Genomic DNA, 16,265 nt, shown 5'->3' on the forward strand with positions numbered 1-16,265 from the left:
ATCTATATCTAGTAGATATGCTAGGATGTGTAAAATATGGACCAAATCGGCCACTACCTTCAAGAGTTCTCGTGCGTAGAATTTTTCCAAATATTTTTGAACTATTGTGGGGGAGGTACCTTAGGAGTGGACCGATATGGCTTATCTTCGAACTTAAATTAAGTTTGCACAAAATATTACGAAGGCCACATTTTGGACCGAAACGGCAGATGCGTTCGAGAGTTTACGCTCCAACCACTACACACGGCGTCATTGGGTTTTTTGCACCTTTCAGGCTTTTTTCTCAGGAAGTATGGACTTGCCCCTGATGAAACTTACCGTACCGTACCGTCGTATGGGGGAAGTGAATACAAGTTGTTGCAACAAAAATCAAAGCGATTCGAGAGCAGGTCCTATACTGAACTTATCCGAAATTTTGTGTGGAAGGTACCCGAAGGTGTGGGCCAATTGAGTCCATATTGGAACGTCATCAGACAGACGGACGGACATTGCTCAATCAACTCCAAATTGTCTGAAACACATTTCGTCCAAACATACTTGGGGTCTAAAACCATTATTTTGATGAGGCATATTTTGACCGTATGAAAGTGTACATACCCTTTCTAGCCTAAAGGCTAGAACGCCCCCATAGAACGGTACCTCCAGATTTTCGGTATTTTTAAGGTTTTAGCTTCATAATTCTACCAAAATGGCTGAAATTTGGTACGTAGTCTTCTTTAGGGGTATACAACTTTCCCCCAGAATGTTGTCGGTATCGGTCTATAACTTCATATAGCCCCCATAGAACAGTACCTCCCGATTTTCGGTATTTTGAAGGTTTTCGCTTCAATATCACACCGAAATGGCTGAAATTTGGTATTTAGACTTCGTTGGGGTACTCAAGCTTCCCCTTTAAATTTGTCCGTATAGGTTCACGCCTTAATATAGCCCCCATGGAAAGGTACCTCCCGATTTTTTGTGTTTTGAAGGTTGTGTCTTCAATATTCCACCAAAATGGCTGAAATTTGGTATTTAGTCTTCAATGTGATATAAAACTGTTCGCCAGAAATATGTCTGTACAGGTCCACGCTTTCATATTGCCCCATTTCTGACTAAAATTCGTCGGTATAGGTCCACGTTTCGATATAGTCCCCATAGAACGGTACCTCCCGATTTTCGTAATACTGAAGATTGCGACGTCAATATCCAACCGAAATGGCTGAAGAGTTATAAAGAGTTATAAAATATTCCAGAAGAGTATTATCAGTATAGGCCCACGTCTTCTTGGTTTTCGGAATTTTTTAAGTTTTAGCCACATTCTCTTACCGAAATATAGGAAATTTCGTATTTAGTCTTATTTCAGCTTAAAAGCTTTCCGTAAGAAATTTGTCTAGCAAAAACTTCATCACGCCATAACGCGGAAGTTCGACTCACGGCGGATCTGTCCTTTGGGATTCTTAATATACTCACCAAGGGCTTTCATGCCTGCCCCAAAATTTGTGTTCACAGTGTTATTCGCATAAAATGTGCTAAATATTAAATATTTTAAAATACTTTTTTGTGCATTTTTTCCAAGTCCTCAAAATTGAAGTTGAGTTTTACTAACTATGCCATCCTAGGCCACTCTCAATATTTTTTGGAGAATGTTCGAAATAGCGTTAAATTTACAAAAAATTTGGTTCCTTGTTGTTTTGTGTTTTAATAAGTCTGTGTTGTTAGTTTTGATACATATACGATTCTATATATAAAGTGAACAACAAGTTAAAATGTTTACCTCGGCCGGATAGAACTTTTTTATACCCCTCACCATGAAATATTCTTACCTCAAATAGAATCAGGCGGAGACCTTTCCTGAGTACTGAGAACCCCATAACCAAATTTCAGCCAATTTAGCCTGAAAATGTAGATAAAAACATCAAGGAATCAGTTCGGGCAGAAAATGTAGACAAAAATTTCAAAATCCCTGAAATCGGGAGGTACAGTTATATGGTGGCTATACCAAAACCTGATCCTCTATCAAAAATTTTCGTGCGGAATGTTTCTGACTACTGGCAACTCCAAATACCAAATTACAGCCAGTTCGGGCGGAAAATGTAGACAAAAACTTCAAAATCCCTGAAATCGGGTGGTACCCATACGGATAATTTTTTGGCTAAAGTTTTTTTTTTTAGAAATTTTTGTCGCATCTTCACATCAAGTGGGACCACTGTGCGTTGACTAATATCTGATTTTTAATGCGTTCAATGTACGATGACCTTCTCTAGCATATTATTAAAATCATCATTAAAATCATTACTATATTTTCCACATCCGAATTTGACGATACGCGATTTGGAAACAGTTTCCTCTGTGTGGAAATTTACCCTTTGTGCTGGAAAACATTTGAGTCCTTCAATTTTGTGAATATTCTCGCTATTGGAGTTGCTGTTGACTTGACACTTGCTTCAAGACCCAGGGCCTCAGTCGTCATGTCTTTAAAAAATCTTAATAAATAAATATTATAATAATTATATACAAATTCATTTAAGTTCCCCAGACTTCTCCAACACGTATATGGTCTTGAACTGATTGCTTATAATAACGTTGTTGACTGCAGATGCGTAGGTGAAGAAAACTGTTGCTGCAGAACGACGAGGCGTGACTCGTGAGGAAATGGAGTAAATTTCATAATGTCAATGTTTGTTCGATTGATCTAATAGGATCGAATTCATCAGGCCGTAACTAACCATGAGCTAGATTTTGTGTATTAGAGCTAATAGAACAAAATACACATGGCGATATGATAAGCAATTTTCCAAAATAGTCTAATCATAACCTCCACAAATTGACCTCAAGTTTTATTAACAATTCCCTCCTCCCCCGAAAAAACACCAAACACGAAAAAATATAAAAATTTGTGAATTTTGCAAATGCAAAAAAATTCTTCCACTTGTTCAGAAAGAAATTGGATTTTTGGTTCAGTATAATTTTTTTTTCAATTTCTGTTTATTATGCTTTTGTGACAATGCGGGAGGGAGTATGTGAATGAATAAATAAAATTGCAAGTAAAATGTCGAGCATAAAATATACATTCACACCAGTACGCTACTTTGCAATGTCTCCAGCTATGGGTGTGTTACAGGATGCAAATATGCAAAAGTGTGTGCATGTGAGTGATGTGTGTTTTGGTTTACACCCTTTGTACCTTGACGTCAATAGCATGCCTTATACACAATATATTTGCTGTATATTTTATATTCAAATGCATCATCCGAAACTCTCACCTCTGTCACAACCAGCAGCAAGCTGCATTGGATATAACGAACAGAATAGCACATTTTCATACAAAGTTGTTTCATTTCATTCACAACCAAAGATCTGTCAACAATGACGAAATGGCAAAGTCAAAGCCCCTCTAGACAAAAAAACAAGCAACGTTATGTGTGTGAGCTTGAGAGATGAATGTGGCGAAATGGATTTGAAATTCAAACAAGAAGTCAGAATACCACCACGATTTCGACCAAAAAACCTGAAAAAGCACGAAACGGAAAATGACAGTGATGATGGCGTCAAAAATTATACTAAAGTCAGAGTAAGATTTTGTTTGCTTCATAAAAGCGGATGTAAACAAAAAAGAACAAAACTTTGCATTGTTGCACAATGGGGATGGTGGAACAAGAAAGTATAATAGCAGATTTTATTTTGTTTTACAATGTCTCTATGACACTTTAATGGCAAAGAAATTTGCCTTCTTTACTACACAAGGAAGTATAGGACATCCTTAAGGCGCCACGATTGCTTGGCAATGGTTTTGCATTTTCCTAAGCAAGGTTGGTTTCTCTTTATCCTTGTGGATCCCCACTCAAACGACATACTGGTAACATTTGGTCCAAAATCACTGAGTCTGTAATCGGTCTGAATTCAATGATATAATAGAAGTCTCCTCTTGCTCCCTCTTAATTTTTTAGTAACCATCAAAACACCCTTAACTTCTAACCAGAAGGTCGCAAGAGAAATCCTAACATCGGAAAAAGTTTGGTGTTTGGTGAAATTGAACGTAATACACTTAAAAAATAGAACAAATAATTCTTCAGATATTTTTATTGATTTTTACTGCCAAAAAATACCTTATAAACCCATTACATGGTAATGTGATTTTTGTTGGTTAGAACCATCAGACCCACTGTGTTTTGCTATGGTTGATTAAAAGAACCCAGGTGAGAGATGCAATGTATAAATGTTTGTCTTGTGTTCATTTTTGCATATCCCTATGAATATTCTTTGCACTATTTCTCTTTATACAGGATAGGGGGGAGGGAATTCTAACAAAGTTTGAGCTAAGGTGTTTCATAAGCAAATGTAGCAGCAAGAGTGATTTACATACACTAACACACACATACACACTAAAAATACCCTTTTCTAGATACTTTTATGTTTGCCAAGAATTGTGTCTACATCATTCTGGTGACATATGGTGCATGCTGCACCATATCCTGCCATGTCACTCACATATGCATTAACATGCAAACATACAGACACACACATCCCTATGTATGTGCATAACTTTACGCTAGAACCATTCACAATGATACTTTGTATGTCATTTAATCTTAGCATATCATTTCGTTTCAGGTAGCTATGGCTCTACAGATACAGGTGTAGATTGTCAATATTTATTTTAAAAATGCCAGTCAATGTTCATCTGCATGCAAGTGTTAATATCTGTGCTGTGTGTGTGTATTTGGCGACAGAGAGAGAATGAAGGAATATACAAATTAACAAAATGTTAAACCACATTTACCCATCATACAGCGAAATTTAGACAAAGAAAATTATGACAAATGACAATGGAAGAAAATGGTAATGAGGAATAAAGAAAAGTATGAAAATATAGTGTTGGAGGGTTTAAAATTATATATTGTTGCGGAATTTAATCATTATTTCACAAGAAAAGGCAACTTAATGATTAATCTTAATCGTCCAATTTAAACAGTAGAAGTAGGGATATTAAAATGTTTATGAAGTTCCAGCCAGTACACTGTGATACAAAAGTTGAAAAAAATTTTTCAAGGTATTCTGATGCAAAAAGTCTGCCTTGTGGAAGACGAAAATACCTTTGCCTTTTTAAAGTTGAAAATCAAAGAAACCACGAAAGGCCTAGCCGAACTTGTTTACCCTCCACCACGAGTTGTATTGAAGTAAAATGGAACAATTAGTTTCCTTTCGTTTATGAAGAAGACTAAATACCAAATGTTAGACAGTTCGGTGGATTGTTGTGGCCACAACCTTCAAAATACCGAAAATCAGGGGGCATGAGGGCTATACTAAGGCGTGGACCTATAAAATTTTATATGGAACGTTTATTACCCCAAATGAAGGCCAAATACAAAATACAGCCATTTCGGTAGAATATTGAGGCCACATCCTTCAAAATGCCGGAAATAGGGAGGTACCGCTCTATGGGGGCTGTACTAAGGTGTGGAGCTATACCGACAAGTTTCTGGGGGAAGGTTTTATACCCTTAACGAAGACTAAATACCAAATTTCAGCTATTTCTTAAGAATATTGAGGCCACAACCTTCACAAAAAATCGGGTGGTACGTTCTATGGGGGCTATACTAAGGCTTGCACCTATACCGACAAATTTCACAAGGAACATTTAGTACCCCAAATAAAGACCAAATACCAAACTTCAGCCTCGGTGGATTGTTGTGGCCACAACCTTCAAAATACCGATAATCGGGAGGTGCCGTTCTATGGGGGCAATATGAAGGCCTGGACCTTTACCGACAAATTTCTGGGGAAAAGTATTTTACCCCAAACGAAGGCTATGTATCAAATTCCAGCCATTTCGGTGTGATAATGAGGCTGAAACCTTCGCAATACCGAAAATCGTGTGGTACCGTTATATGGGGCTTATATCAAAACGTGGACCGATATAGCCCATTTGCAATACCAAACATCCTAGGAGTAATAGAAACATCTATACCAAATTGGAAAGCTCTATCTTAAAAATTACGAGCTGTATCTTGATTTCAACAGACGGACGGACCGACGGACATGATTATATCGACTTAGAATTTTACCCTGATCAAGAATATATGTATATACTTTATAGGGTCTCCGATAAATATTTCGATGAGTTACAAACGGAATGACAAATTTAATTATACCCTCATTATTATGGTGGAGGGTGTACAAATGAAGTGACCCAAAGAAACCAAACATATTTTCGTCTTCCGTGGACTCCCACAAAACAGAATTTATACATCAGAACCCCTGCAAAACTTTCGCTGTAGCACAGTGTAATTAAGCATTTCAGAAATATTTTTTACAAATATTATAAGTCGAACTCTTCAAACGTGTTTTATTGTTGCAAGGAGTCCGTTACTATTGATTTGGTATAATATGCTAAAGCACCATCTATATGCTAAATGAGGTATCGGCACCATAACTTCTGTTGTATACTTTATGGAGCATTTATTGTGTGAACGTATGTTTTTCAAAGAGTTAAATTTTGCGTACCACTTTTTCCGATAGATGTTCATTCTTAATTAAATTTTATTATTTGGGCGAATCAGTCTGCCTTTCTTGTTTGAAGAAGACAAGCTATTAAATAGCATACTTTTTAAATGAAAAGTGTGAATAAAAGTTGACATCACTGATGCTATCGGTAGAGCTTAGCGATTACTATATTTTCGTTGCTAACTTACCGAAAAAACAGTAATATTGTTGCAGTAACAGTGTTTATACCCTCGAATCGCTTTAATTTTTGTGTAGCAACATGTATTCACTGCTCCTCACACGACGTTATAAGCTCCATCAGGTGCAAGTCCATACTTCCTGAAAAAATAGCCTGAAAGGTACAAAAAAACCCAATGGCACCGTGTGTAGTGGTTGGAGCGCAAGATAAATTTTGAACGGATCTTCAAATTCGGTCCAAAATGTGGCCTTCGTAATATTTTGTGCAAACTTACTTTAAGTTCGAAGATAAGCCATATCGGCCCAATCCTTCAGGTACCTCCCCCACAAAAGCTCAAAAATATTCGTAAAAATTGTACGCACGATAACTCTTGATGGGAGTGACCGATTTGGTCCATACTTTACACATCCTAATATATCTACCAGATATAGATCAGGTTCGAATATGGACTATATTTGTCCACTCTGTCGGGTACGTCCCACACAAAATTTTGGATAAATTCACTTTAAGAACTGCTCTCGAATTGTTTTTTGTTGAAGCAACTTGCATTCGCTGCCTCAATTACGATAGTGAAAGTTGTAAAAAAAACCTATGGCACCATATCGACACCTCCAAATAATAGTATGCTAAGTCTAAAAAGTGAGTTTTGCAGGAGAAGCACTCAAAGTTTGGAAATTTTTTTGAACTTCAGTACTATGCTAAGTCAATATTTGTTTATAACTTTTGTTCGGATTGACCGATCATTACTAAAATTAGACAGAGTTTAAGTTAAAGGACGTTCGACACCTCCAAATAATAGTTTGCTAATTCTGAAAAGCGAGTTTTGCAGGACAAGCACTAAAAGTTTGGAAATTTCTTTGACCTTCAGTAATATGCTAAGTAAATATTAGTTTATAACTTCTGTTCGGATTGTCCGATCATTACCAAAATTTGACAGAATTTAAGTTAAAGGACGTTAAATATAAAAATGTAAAGAACTTGAAAACATGCTAAGTCGACTTAGCATACTATTGTTTGGAGGCGTCGATATGTAGTGGGTGGAGATCTCGAACCGAATACTGCGTTCGTCCACACTTTGGATATTATAATATTTCTTCGAATATTAGGTGAAATTCGAAGTTGGTGCTTATAGGTCCACTCCTTTCGGTACCTCCCCCACAGAAGTTCCAATTTTTTTTGTGGTTAAGGGTCTGCTTGCGGATCCTTTGGATATTTTTGTGTCGGAAAAGCCCACTGATACTTTTTACTTGTTTTATGTTATGTTTGTACGTTCATTTTCTGCTTAATATGGGTCTGGGTCTATCTCTAGTTCTAGGAATGTGGCTGCTTCGATGGGAAGTAACAACAGATCTACTGGAGTTAGTTAAGTGGGTTTGGCAGGACAGTAAAAAGGTGCAGTGCGTCGCTCGGGTCTGTGCCGCATGCTGGCCAGATGTTTTCCATGTTTTCCACTATAAGAATTCAGACGCCTGCACCATCCCGAGCGTAGTTGAGACAAAACTACTCTGGTTTGTCGTGGCAGCTGATGCTGCTCAACTGCTATAGATGGGGGATATTCTCTGAGGAACGCATTCACGCTATAGTTATTTATGGCATCAGCGACTGCTTGATAGTCTTGTTGATCTAGGAGTTCTCTCTTGTAAGCTGTTCGCTTTGATTCGGTAATATTAAAAATTATTGACATTTAAATCTGTCCACTTACCGACAATCCTCGCTATTTTGTTGTTAACCAGTTACAGAATCGAAGTACAGATTTTATTTTATTTGTAATTCCAACGACTTTATTTTAGTAATCTGAAGCAAACGTAAGAGACGGGACAAACATGTCCAATTTGCTTCCTCTTGTTAATATTTAAGTCTTCTTTTTTATAAAAGAATTTTTTAATAATTTGCGCATTTTTCATTGCAGGTACAGCGCGGTGAATGTTTATTATTCTCATTCTTCAATGTAAGTATAAACATGTTAAAATTTATTAAAGTAGGTGTATATTTTACAAACAAAAATTAAAAAGTTTGTCCCTTGGGTCAAACTGTGTTTCCGAAATATAGCTGTGATTAACCTATTTTTGTCCATTGATCTTTCGAAGTATTACCTTATCTACTGTTTGAAGTACCCAAGCCTCATACAACAACAGGGGTGGCTTCAGTGTCTTTTATAGTGTGATTTAAGTTTTGCAAAAGGTGACTTGTTTTTTATGACTTACGAATGTTCATAACGTAGATTTATTTTCCAGTGCTTCACGATCCACAGTTTGGTCCATAAAGTTTTAGAAAAAAGATCCTCTTACGCATTACAAATACTGCCTACTGATATTTCTGATCCACTTAACATCAGGACTAGTATGACTGTAATAGACTCCAAGAGATCTACTCTTGTCTCTTGCCGTAAACAGCATCATGAGTTCCTCTGTTACGTTCAGCATAAAGAAGATTTCCAGCGATCTTCTGCCCAATGGTGTTTTTTTTTTGTTCTCTATAGACGACCTCAAGCTTTTTCTATAGAAGACCTCCAGAGATCTTCTCTTATATATAGGGGACCTCCAGAGATCTTTTGTATTCTATAGAAAACCTCAAGAGGTCTTTCGTCTATCAAAGTTATTGCGAGATCTTCAGCATATACTTCTTTCTATCATATCAAGATCTATAATAGGTATCAAGACCCCAATAGGTCTTCATTTTATAGATTATCCCAATCATTTTATAGAAGATCTTAAAAAGTCATCAGCATAAAATAGACTTCAAGCGGGTTTCTCCCTATAGGAGACTTCAAGAGTTTTTCGGCCTACAAGAGATCTCAAGTAGACTTTTGTTCTATTAAATACCTCAACAGATAAACTCATCGGCCTTCTATAGGAGATTGTTGTCAATAGAGGACCTCAAGATGTCTTCTGTTGTCTTGAAAATTCCTCAAGATATCTTTGGCATAAAGAAGATGTCAAGAGTTTCTCAGCATCAAGAAGATCTTATGTAGTTTTCGTCATATAGGACACATAAGCAATTGTTTCGCCTGTAGAAGATCTCGCGAAGTATTCTGCACCAAATGATAATTTAATAAAATGAGGTTTTCTGGTGTCTAAAGAAAATCTCAAACGGTCTTCTGTTTCCTAAAATACCACAAGAAATTTTGCGTTTCTTCTAAAGACTTTCTTGTCTTGCTGGTATTCTCGATAACGGTAAATTTCGAACATATCAAACAATTAGGTCTAAATTTGGTTGTCGTAATATTTTATTCCTATGCGTCCCTCTGTTTGTGTTCACGGTTTCGTCGTCGTCGTTATATTTGGTCCAATTTTAGTTCAAATTCCAAGATGGGCCGCATCGGTCCACACCTTTTGGTACCTTCTCCAGATAAATTCAAACGTTTTCGCTTGTACGTATCAACCGGTTTGGTCTAATTTTTTTCTGGTAATATTACATTTAGACATATATCAGATTGGAATATGGTCTAAATTTGCAGCAGGTTGCCTTGGCGCCCCTTTGTAAAAATTCAAAAAACCCTTGCCGGCACCAACTTAAATAACTAATGACCACGATCAACTTCGAATTGATTGTCCGATTTGCCCGAAGCTTTATCCATTGTGGCATTTCTTCCTAATGTACATTATGATCTAAGAAGGTATATTTCGGACAACACCTTTTTTGGTACATCCCTCACAGAATTTTTAATTTTTCGCTTAAATGAAGTTGTTCGATACTTTTGTGGTACTGTTCACATCATGTTTGGGTCCAAACAAATGTATGTTTGCAACATTTTGTAATATATCTCAATTTTATTTGCTTAGGTACCAACATATTTTTATGGGTGGAGAGATTATTTAGCGTGTGGATTTTTTTATAAAAAAAATTACAGAGTTAGTTTTGATTTTATGTATCTACAGATTCAATGTGTTTAGCCAGGATATTACGTCTGTTGAAAGGGACTGTACTTCCTCAATATTTCCTGGAAAAGATAGCATCGGACAATTGTAAATTATGTCGTCGATCGACTGGGTTTGGGCTCCGCACACGCAGCTAACTCATGACCTTTAACGTGCAAGGCGGGCGTGCAACCATTGCACCACGGTGGCGCCCTTTTTATACCTTCCACCATGAAATATTATGAACTAAAATAATTAGTTTTCCTGGCGTTACGATTTGATGTGACCACTAACCCCTGGGTATCCTAATTACCAATTACATCGAATTTGGTCCGCGGATGTAAATACATATGTAAAGCCCATTTTGCTAAAATTTACCATATTCATCTCAAATGTTTTGCTGTACACCTCATATTACGAGCATTTTCTTTTTTACAAATCTACATTTTTTGCAGTTTTATAAATTCGTGTTGAAGTATGTGCTGTCGTAATTATTGTTCTTAATCTGCAGTCACATATATTACATTCCGAATTTGTATATGACAACATTAACAATAAATTTCGATTGTAACTTTAATTATGTTGTATGCAAAATAAAACAAAGTCCTTTGTTATGGTCCCTCCCCTCCATGCCACTCTCTCCAGCCATCATGAACATCACGTATAAAAATTCAAATAATGCCTCGAGTCTGCAATTATACATAAAAATAAGACAGGCATCAGGCAATACAATCGAAAAAAGTTTACAATACACACAAGGTTTAAGTATTGTTTTGTGTTTTTTCCATGTCTCTGTTGAGAGTTAATTTTATGAGCTGACGTGGTAAAAGACACATACCATGAAATGGCCGGGAGTGGAGTGGGCTAGGGTGGGTATGTGTAAGAAATGAAGAAACAAATATACGGATAAAAAGAAAGAATCCTGATTATTTTCATAAATTATTGCAAGCCAAGTTGTAACCGAACTGAACAGTGCCTCTGGAAATGAATTTTAACCTGAAAGGTAGAATACACATAATAATATTCCATACAACGAATTCTGCTGCTCCTGCTGCTTATACCAAATATCCACTTACGACTTTACAGTCACATTAATCATGATAGATGTGAGTAGCATGAGAAAATTTTATGGTGAACTTGTGTGTGTGTGTATGAGTGCAATTTTAAGAAATATTTTATTGGAATTTAAGATATATCAAAACGTGACAAAATGCATAATTACTTTTCTCGGTTGCTTTATTTACATATCGTTGGGTTAAACAAAAGAAATTATACACACCTTAAGGGATTTTTTGATATTCTTTCTTCCATTGATGTGGTGTCAAATTTATGTGTGTGCGTGTTGTATTTAGGATTTTTTTTTTTTGATTTTCGGCAAAGATACTGTGCATTTGTAATAGAATATAATAATTTCTGAAAATTAACAATATTTTATTGGAGTTCCTAACACATATCAACATTCGAATATGAAATGTCAAAAGGTATATGAATTCGCCAACAATTATATAAAACATTCTGAAAAAAAACTTCTATTCAATACATTCAAAGTTGCTCCCGAAAATTAAGGAAAACATTTTAACCAGAATGCCATAATAATGAAAATTTCAAACCTATGGCATTTTTAATATACGCACACATTTGTATAAAAATTATTTTATTGCCAAAATAAATTGTCTACTTCTTCAATTTACATATTTTTTAAATGATTGGGCAATAAGTTTGTATTACATACATGTATGTCATAGTTTATGCACACATACATGTTAATGTGTACATATCAGCATTGACATAAATATGTACATTAGGGTTATGACTTTTTCACATTTTTTCCCAAAAATTATTTCCTGTAGGGAGAATTAATGAACTTTTGCCTATTAATGCCATGAATAACGTTCATTTCATTTAATTATTAAAAAAGGGCTCTTTGATTTTTTTTAATACCATGAAATGAACAAAAATATCTCAGAGAATTATTTCCTGTTGCACGAATGAATGACCATTTGCACTATTAATTACTAACGTAACTTTTATTCAATTTAAATATTGATCAAGAAAAAAAATAAGTTCGACCGGGCCGAACTTTTTATACCTTCCACCATAATAAGGAATATTATCTTCTTTCCTGTCTACAATTTTAGGTGGAAATACTTTGTGACCACGGATAGCTAACAAAGGTTAAAAATGCTTTCGATCGGGCGGCACCTTTTTAAAGGGCTATATCAAAGTGTGGACCTATGTTGAAAATGTTTGGTGGAGAAATTTTGTGACCACTGAGAACGTCAAATGTTGAATCACAGATAGCTCGGTTAACAAATGTAGCTATACTCAAAAAAAAACCTAAAATCGAGTAGTAACTTTATATGGGTCTATATCAAAGCATGGACCAATGTTGACAATTTTTGGTGGAGAAGTTCTGTGACCATTGGAAACCTCAAACGTCAAATTACATATAGTTCTGTGAAAACATATAGTTGAAATTGTCATAATGCCTAAAATCGGAAGGTGTGTTATATAGAGCTATACAAAAACATGGATCTATGTTGAAAATTATTGGTCAAATGTCAAACTACTGATAGTTTGGTCAAAAAATGTGGATAGAATCCCCAAAATACCTAATATGGGGAGGTACCTTTATATGGGGGCTTATACAAAAACATAGACATGTATTGACAAATTTCAGTGAAAAGGTGTTATGACCGCTAGGAACCCAAAATGGCAAATTACCACTAGTTCGGTTAAAAATTGAAACTGAAATCCCCAAAATGCCAAAAATTGGGAAAAGCCGTTATATGGGGCTATCGCGACAATTTTTAGTGGGACGTCTTGCCACCACTGGCAAACTCAAATGTCAAATAATTCATAGTTCGGTCAAAAACTGTAGCTAATATCCTCAAAATACAAAAAATTGGGACGTACCGTTATATGGGGGCTATACAAATACATGGACCTATGTTGATGGTTTTTGGTGGAGATATTTTGTGACCACTGCACATTGGCCAAAAATAAAAAAATCAATGTCAAAATTTTGCTACAACATCTGGCAACTCTGACAGCTATATTTTTAAAAATATATTAATTTTTATTTCATTCGAACGCGATCTTCTTAAGAATAGCTTCAAACTCGGAACATTTGACTAATTTTTTGTTGTTGTGAGTGCAACCTATATTTTAAGTGCAAGTAAATATATTCAAAATATCGCGAAACTTATACGTATAGCAAAATATTATAGTGGATTTTTAAGCAGGAGGTAATAGCTTAATTTTCATTAAAAAATAGTGCTTTAGCCTGTTGTGGAATTCTAGTTAGCTGCATATTTTCATAGGGTATATTGTAATGCCATCATATACTTAAATTTGACCTTAGGTTTTAGTCATGACGCTCACCAGTGCCCACCTCGGGAACTATTTTCCAAAGTAGTTCATGAGTTTAAGATTATTCAGTATTAAAATCAGCTGCCATCTAGTGCCAGACTATAAATGGTGGGCCGCTGACTAAAGCTGCCCTAGAATAGGGTTGCTATGTATATATTAGCGTATAACTCTGTTATCTTACCACTTACATTAACATAATTGGTATCAGTGGCAAGATGTATATTAAACATTTTACCAATTCTCAGACAAAAATATTGATTTTTTTAATCCGTTAAATTGGTAGGATTTTATGTTGTTTTGGAGATTGTTTTGTTTCTCCAAGCCTATTTTTGCATCAAAAGATAATCGGGATCTTTGTTCATGTCATTTTGTATTAGCAGCATAAAACAATTCTTACTGTATACCCCCTCCCGAGGGGAAAGAGTGCAGAATGTTACGCTCGTGGTTTCTTAAAAGACTCTTCGCAACAACACAAAGCTGTAACCGGAGCATTGGCTTGATTTTAACACTCTAAAAATGTTTGTCCACTTTCTCCATACATGTGGATCCACTGTGCACTGGGAACTACAAAAAGCTTATGTCATTTTTATACCCTACACCATTATGTGGAAAGGGTATTATAAGTTTGTTTTGGGAAAAATGCATGTAACACCGCGAAATATTCGTCGGAGACCCCCAATGTAGTATACCAATCTTCATATCTCGGCGCCATAAAGCGATTTTGAGATGTGTGTCCGTGTGTCCGTCTGTCCATTATAGATAGTAATCAAACTCCAGGCCGCAATTATGGACCGATCGTCACGAAATTTGGTATGGAGGTAGGCTTCACATCAGAATAGATCGCTAGCTTAATTAGAGATGATCGCGAAATATGTAGCGGGTGAAATGGATTAAAAACATAATTTTTATCCAATTTTGTAGCGGCTCTGTAGGTCGGAATAATAGTCCGATCAAAGCGAAATTTTAAATAAGGTAAGAGTATATGACAAAGAAGATGCCTGCAATGGCCTGAGATGGCGATCAGATAATATTTAGAGTGTTAAATGGAGCACAACTTTTGTGTGAAAATTGTAAAAAATTTTTAATATACAGCTTATATCTTTGTTTCTGAAACACACAATCCTTCCTCGTGAGTTATATTTGAAAGCCGATCTCTTGACCGTTCCATTGATGTCAATTATGTTGATGTACGCGATCAGATAACATAGTTACAGCCTAATATATCCAGTTTTTTGTTTGTAGTGTAATCATAAAGACGCTAGAGATCGCAATTATAGCTCAATAGTTACGAAATTTTGCACGAGGTAAGAGTTTAGGTAAAAGAAAATGCCTATAACTTTTCATGATGATCTGATATTATTTAGCGGGTGACATAGACCATTACTTTCGTATGAAAAATATACAAATGTTATTTTTGGTCCATATTTTAATTCCTGTATGGCATATACCGGCAAAGTAGACTACATATGGAAAAATTACTACTGACCTTTCCCATGATGCAAATTGCAATAATGTGTCTGCTAGGTAACGGGCCTACTGCTTAATATATAATGTGTTTTGTGAAGAGAACCACAATTTCCTCCCATGCTACAAATTATCTCTATCATGACAGAGATATTTTCAGTTCAGTTGTCCAACTGGATGTTTTACGACCAAAGATGTGTCTCATAGAAATAATGGTTTTAGACCCTAAGTATGTTTGGACGAAATTCGTTTCAGACAATTTGGAGTCGAAAAATTGTGTGAACGATGTCTGGCGAAGTGAGCAATCGATTGATAGATCGGGTAAGACTATATCGGTCCACACCTTCGGGTACGTCCTACACAAAATTCGGAAAAGTGAAATTTAAGAGTCCTCTAGAATCGTTTTGAGTTTTTTTCAGCAGATTGTCCTTGCGGTCCCCTTTACGATGGTACAATTGCAATATCAAGACCATACTTCCTGGGATAATTGCCAAAAAGCTCCAAGAAACCTTGAAAAAAATGGCAAATCCGCAAGATAACTCTCAAGGGGATTTTCTGATTTTTCCAAACTTTGCACTCCGTATTATTTTATCCAGTCATGTATCAGGCTGGAATATGGACTATACCTTCGATTACCTCCCACACAAAAATTGGGAAAGTGCAGTTTGAGGACTCGTATCGGACCTATTTGATTTTTTTGGAGGAGGTTCTTTTCACGGTCCCTATTGCAACGGTACAATTTTTCCGGGGTAAGTACATATATACTTCCTGAGATATTGGAGAAAGGAGGGACAAGGGAGACTTCTCTTATATCAATGGATTCATATTAAGTTATTGATACATATGTGACCTAGTTTTTATCGCCGATTCCGAACGGCGTGTCCTAAGTTGCCACTTGTAGAGACGGTTTT

At 36.0% G+C, this 16,265-nt stretch overlaps 1 long non-coding RNA gene across 1 annotated transcript in view; it reads left to right on the forward strand.

Moving 5' to 3' along the window:
* LOC141391109 (uncharacterized) overlaps positions 1-16,265 on the forward strand; it is a 52,085-nt gene that overhangs the window by 21,407 nt on the left and 14,413 nt on the right. Inside the window, exon 2 of the long non-coding RNA XR_012409561.1 lies at positions 8,571-8,609. This is a non-coding gene — a long non-coding RNA (uncharacterized lncRNA). The remainder of the gene's footprint in view (positions 1-8,570; positions 8,610-16,265) is intronic.

The sequence above is a fragment of the Musca autumnalis genome, unplaced genomic scaffold (assembly GCF_047663935.1).
Source record: "Musca autumnalis isolate F117 unplaced genomic scaffold, ASM4766393v1 scaffold_1, whole genome shotgun sequence".
Lineage (NCBI taxonomy): Eukaryota > Metazoa > Arthropoda > Insecta > Diptera > Muscidae > Musca > Musca autumnalis.